Source organism: Acyrthosiphon pisum, chromosome A1 (genome assembly GCF_005508785.2).
Source record: "Acyrthosiphon pisum isolate AL4f chromosome A1, pea_aphid_22Mar2018_4r6ur, whole genome shotgun sequence".
Classification (NCBI taxonomy): domain Eukaryota; kingdom Metazoa; phylum Arthropoda; class Insecta; order Hemiptera; family Aphididae; genus Acyrthosiphon; species Acyrthosiphon pisum.
In genome coordinates this window covers 77,524,294-77,531,019 of record NC_042494.1, presented here as the reverse complement: position 1 = coordinate 77,531,019, position 6,726 = coordinate 77,524,294, and the positions used below count along the sequence as shown (strand labels likewise).

Genomic DNA, 6,726 nt, shown 5'->3' with positions numbered 1-6,726 from the left:
TTTTTCCCTTTAGTTACACTGTAAAAATTTGTGCCAAATTTCACGTTTCTACCTATACGGGAAGTATCTTATAATTTTGATGATGAGTCAGTGAGACACTGAGTTAGTAACAATATTGCAAATTTTGAAATCCTCCCATTTTGAAATGGCACAATATTAAGGGCTCATTTTCTTACAGCGTCCTAAGCTATTCGAGATTAATCTGTGTTTTAAATTTCAAAAGTTTATCTTAAGAGGAAACAGAGATATATGGGTTGGAAAAACTGGGTGAATTGGTTCGTGTAAATATACACTGGCATTGCTGGAACTTGGCATGGAGCACTACCGTGCGCGGTGCGCTCAAATTATTATAATTACTAAGGCTCTAAGCATATTGCATAATATGCATAAATATCATTTATTTTTGAATTTACACAAAAAACACATAAATACGTTTTTTAATTTAATATAAATATAACGACTTAAGATCGTTATATTGTCAACCCTGTGTTTGTATAGTAAAATTGTAGATATTCGATAAATTTATTATTTCGTCTTCGTCAATTCAGCGAAAATTGCAGGGGCATGTCGTCTGGCCCATTAGCTCAGTTGGTTAGAGCGTCGTGCTAATAACGCGAAGGTCGTGGGTTCGATCCCCCCATGGGCCATCTAAGTTTTTTTATGTATCAATTTAGATTCAAGCAATATTAAATTAACTACTAATATAATAATATTATTGTCTAACAGATTAATTTACATTTCGTATGCTTCACAAAAAATTATAAATAATATATTATGTATTATTATTTTTAAACCGTTTAATTTATTTTTACATTGTGGCACTCGTCCAAAATGAACAATTAATATAATATGAACTCTCTTCAGTATTGGTAAGTACTTGAAGCGTATTTATTTTTTAAATCCGAATGCAATATTATCGCGTCAGTTTCACACAATCTCCAATAATAATTATTTCATAAAAAAAAGCCCAGACATGATATACTTATTAGCGGTTATAATAGAAGTTCAAAAATATTAAATATAGGTACCTACAATATATGCACGATTTTTTTATAAGCATTTCAAATTCAAATTTTTACAAAATTATTTTGTAGTTAAAAATGTGTTATAACTTAATGTCTTAATACTTATACTTTATAGCTAATTTAAAACATTTCTTCTCATAAGTAACAATTACATAATTCATACTGTAACCAAAAAATCTTAAAAATATATACACGGTTTTTTTTTTTTTTTTTTATAGATATTTTTGGTTCAAATTTAGACAAAATTAGATGTTTAAACACAGAAATAGATATAACTAAATAATTGTGGTTATTTTGTCGTAATTTAAATATATTTATTATTCGTGGGTACCTTGAAAGTATATTATTATATTTTATACTCACAAGTCACAATGACATTTTCAAATACTCTGTTTTGGGCTAAAAATAATTCAATTTAATTTATGGTAAAATAAATTATCATAAATAGCAATAATATCATAAAATATACTTAGTGATATGACCGTTTTCGCTCAGAATCATTTTTTGTATAAGACAATTTTATATCATTGAATTCAAATTCAACACACACATTACGCCTACGTAACCCCTAATGAATAGCAGAGCGGTCTTGTTTTATCGTTTATCGATATAGTTTTTCTTTACGTTTTGAAAACATAATAATATGAAGAAGTCAAATTCATTCGACCCATCTGAGTGTCAAGATAGATTTACAACAGATAAATAAGGTTACTTCTGAACTTTTAGAGTACTCAGTGTACTCGAATGTGTAGAAAAAGTATATAAATTAAAATAATTAATGTAACATAATGTAACCACATTTTTAATTTATATAAAAAATAAAAAAAATGATTGGCCCATGGGGGGATCGAACCCACGACCTTCGCGTTATTAGCACGACGCTCTAACCAACTGAGCTAATGGGCCCGAGTGGAGGGGAATCGATATTGCATAGCAAATAGAACAAAAATATTGTATAACTAGCTAACTAAAAAAAAACAAAATCGGAAAAACAAAATCTATACCTACAGTATACTTGATATTTGATAATATATTTCCTGTGAAGAAAAAATTAAGGAATCATGGATATGTGTTTAAATAGTGAAAAAGTATCTATAGTAGCATACTACATTTTGTTAGGAATTGAGTTAATATTTTTATTTTTGTTTTTATTGTTGATTTGCGTTTCTAAGACAATAAGCAAAGCGTCACGAAAATTGGTCAGTAAAAAAAAGTTGTGCCCAGCCCAAAAATTATTTACATATTTTATATGTTGGAAGAAAATATTAATAATTATTATTGATAAATAAATAAGATAGTTCATACATTACTAAATTAGAGATAAAGAATCACATAATAATATTATGTTTATTATATTCCGTTGTATTGTAAAAGTAAAATGTATTGTATTAAATATTAAATGTGTTTAATATATGCCTACCTTAATAGTTAATACTGTCAATTATATAAATATTATGATAATTGTATTGGAAAACATTATTATAATCACTTATTTCACTTCTATTCTATCATTTATATCTACCTACTAGGTACGAATTTAGGGCCGGCCGGTTAAAGCGTGGTGGCAGAAGCTACTAGCTCATCCTCCGGATATAAGTTTTTATTTAAACTGGAAAATTGTACCTGTATAGGTTAGGTACAACAGTAGCAGTGGTGAACCCAGGAGGGTGGACCCCGGGTCCGGACCCCCCCCCCCCCCTTGGCTTATATCATAGTTTTATTTTTATTTTAAAATTTTCCGTAAAATGTTCATCGAAATTTATTGATTAGATTGATTATTACTTATTAGTTATTAGATTAGATTTGGACATCAGGTATTTTGTTGATAACACGTCGAATCCAATAATAATTAATTGACATACATTGTAAATATAAATTTAAAAATGTTAATAATATTTTTTGTGTGTTTTTTTTTTATTGGTCTTAAACTTGGTCAATTGTGTTTATTAAGAAATTAAATGTATGTATATACTCAGGAAAAGGACAGAAAAACAGTAGTTAAATACATTTTTTGGACCCCCCCCCCTTGAATAAATCCTGGTTGCGCCTCTAAACAGTAGGAGTACCACTATAACAGTAGGTATACTCCCTAGTAACTACTGTACTATAATTGTAATATTATAATATATTTTATCCAATTATATAAATCACCGCCGGTTAGTTCAGTATATTTAAACCTACGAACATGTAATTAAATAAATAATCTGAAAACATTTAAGTCAGTAGTACCTAAGTAACATTTTATGTAGTACATAATTGTATGCAGTACCTATTTGAAAAAATATATATTTGTTAACATAAAATTACATAACAATGAATTACAATTAATAGTGCCATTTTTAAGATAAAGTTTTAAATAACTATCTACATAATATATTATATGCAAGAAAACGATGTCATTTACCATACTTTATTATGTCACTAATCGGAGAGTACATTAATCTAAGATTTACTAAGGCGTGTACACTCCCGCAGACAGTTGCGGATGGGTATTTCCGCGGCACTGCGTACCTATTTCATATTTGTCCTTTTTAATTTTTAAATCAATGTTATTAGTTATTACTTATCTCGATTAAAAATAAAATTATTTTATTATATATTTTATTCGCATACACAATATTTCACATTTCCTGTAATATATTATTTTGTACCTAGTTTTGACTTATGTTTTAAAGTCCATTTTCAATTTACAAATTTAAAGCCTTAAAAATACGCCCACGAAAATTATACGCCCGGGGATAAATCCCCGACTTCCCCCCCTAGATCCGACCCTGATCACCGGTAATAACCGATAATACCGGAATGAACAAAATATTCATTTTGTACAAGATATAATAAGTAGGTATGAATGGGGAAATCCAAAACGTACTATTGCCAAAATTGACAAAATCGAGTTAGATATCGATTCTAATGAAGAAAAACATCGATAAATTGATTGGCATCGTCAGAATAGAACGAAACGTACTATTTCCTGGTAAAATCCGCTAAAAAAATCAGTATTTTCTCATGTACCTAGTTTTGACTTTTGGACTTCCACCCATCTATCACGTTTCCAAAACAATACCAAATCATTCATATTAAAAATGTTTAAATGTATTAGTATAGCCCATAGCCTATAGGTATAAGTGTGTAACTGTATATTAATAATTAGGTAGTCATTATAGAATATTAGATAGGTAGATTCCAGTGTCGGCTTGCCATAGCCGCTATATAGGCCACGAACGCGTCAGGGGCCCGCGGCCTATTTTTGTTGAGGTGCCTCGATAGTACTATGAATATTGGATATTGAATATTATTATGTATTATATCATCAAAAATGATAATTCTATTATAGTATTATCATTTTATCAAAAATTACTGATATAAATAAAAACAATTACACAACTTGAATCGCGTTAAAAAATATCAAGTTGTATAATATTACAAGGTATTATTTATATGATTTTTTAGAATTATAAATAATTACTATAACTATGTAGTTAACTTAAATGTGTATTTTATATAAAAATATAATATTTTGTACTACCTGTTTATTAACACTTTTTTTTTATCATTTTTAAATAACATTTTTGGAGGCCCTCTGTATAAATGCATCTGGGGCCCATAGGGGCAAATTGAGGGGAGCTTGGGGTGCTAAGCCTCCCAAACTTAGCCGTAGCCCCCCAAAAACCTAAGACATACAATTTTAATATGCTATATTGCAATAGTCTGCTTGCCTATAATATATTCAGCCCCCCAGCCAAAATTTGAAATTGCGCCTATGCCTTTGTGTACCAGGCCGACACTGTAGGTATCTACTTACTAGTGGTTACTACTTATTACTATATAGCCATAAAGGTCACCAATTATTTTGAAAAGAAATTTAGTATATCAGTATTTATAGTAGTAGCTAGTAATTTTATGAAATGATCTAATCTACTTTGGCGTACACAGGATATTAAAGGGGGGGGGGGGGTGAATCAGGACGATCATATTAAAAGAAAAAATACTTATTATTATATCTATACGACTATACGGCAGTCCTGTAAAGAATACTTTTAAAAAGTACTTGAGTAAATACTCAAATAAATTTTTTTTTTTTTAAGTATTTAAGATACTATTTAAATACTTTAATTGTAAAGTATTTCAAATACAACTCAAATACTTTGAAAAAGTATTTGGAATACTTTTCAAATACTTTTGGTTTTTAAAGTGGGTTTCTAATTATCGTAATATAAACACATAGGTAGTAGGTAATCTAATAGTTATCTAATAGTTTTAAAAGGAATATTGTTATTCAATAACTTTTTTTAGAAATCTGGTTTTCACAAACCTTTGGGCTTCGACTTACACAGAAATACAGAATATTAAAGAAAATTATTATTCTATTATTGTAGTTGACAATAATATTTTTCCAACCAATTATTTCGAATAAAAATAAAATGTTCGAAATAAAAAAACAAAATATTCAATACCAAAAAGTATTTAATACAAAAAAAGTATTTAAAATACCATTCAAAATACTTCATGCTGAAAGTATTTAAAAAGTTATTTGATACTTAAAAAAGTATTTGAATACTTTTACTCAAATACTTTTACTTAAATACTTTACAGGACTGCTATACGGCTATACATTAATTGTAATGTTCAACCCCCTCTATACGTATTTATATGTATATCTATTGACATATTGTGGATATAGTTTATAATATTATACTGTACATAGCATATAATGTATACCTACATTATCATTTATATATTATTAAAGGCGAGAAAAATACCTACCCCGGAAAAATGTCTGGATTCGGCCTCGAGCACAGTTATGTATATAGCATTCTCAACATAATACTACATTGTTTTGGCTGGTACCATTATGTTGTATAGTGGTGCTTGGTACTTGGTAGTATTGAAAAAAAAGAAAAATAATCTTTTGGGGCACCGAAACAGTATATTTATAGTATAATAAATAACATTACAACGTAAAATTGTCATATTTATAAAACTTATAGCAGAAAAAAATGAACAAAACAATTCCCGAGTTAGTATTATGTACCTATAGGCTGTAGATAAAACACTGAACACAGGCACACCAGAAACAACAAATAAATCTGTGTCTGAAAAGGCCGATTTCACTTTTCGCCGACTTTTGACAATTAAGAATTGTACCTATTGTTTTTATTTTTAAGCTATTTCACGCTGGCAAAAGTTTTATTTTTCAATATATCAATTGTCACGCTCTCGTGCGCCTTGAGTTATGATGTCCAGTGCAAGGAAAACCGTAAGTATAGACTTTTGGAATATGTTATGCTATATGCCTTTGCAACTCGAATTTCCCAAAAAGTCATATTGGCCATATTATTACAGTCACATAATTTCTTATTGTTTCGGATTTCTTCGGACCGCATTAAAAAAAAATTAAAAATGAGCATTGTGCTAAATTCGTGACGTATAGTGTTTTATTTATTATTTATATGAATTATTGTTTACTGTATTCAATGCAGTGTATTGTATCATGAATAATCAACCTAACAACACAATAATATTACAATGACTTTATTGTTATTAAATCAATTAATATCAGTTAAGTAGAACAATGCGAGTGTAAGTACATAACAGAAAATCAGCAACAGCCATAATGCCATAATGTTTAAAATAGTTGTAGGAGTTGCACACGACACGAAAATCACACACAACATGACAATATTGTATTATCCTACTTTAT

The 6,726-nt window shown here is 28.8% G+C and overlaps 2 non-coding genes across 2 annotated transcripts; one reads left to right on the top strand and one right to left on the bottom strand.

The window, feature by feature from the left end:
* The first annotated feature begins 573 nt into the window (after window positions 1-573).
* Window positions 574-647, top strand: TRNAI-AAU. The gene has a single exon. It is a non-coding gene; the product is annotated as a tRNA-Ile (tRNA).
* Window positions 648-1,857: 1,210 nt separating this feature from the next.
* On the bottom strand, window positions 1,858-1,931 carry TRNAI-AAU. The gene has a single exon. It is a non-coding gene; the product is annotated as a tRNA-Ile (tRNA).
* Window positions 1,932-6,726: the final 4,795 nt, after the last annotated feature.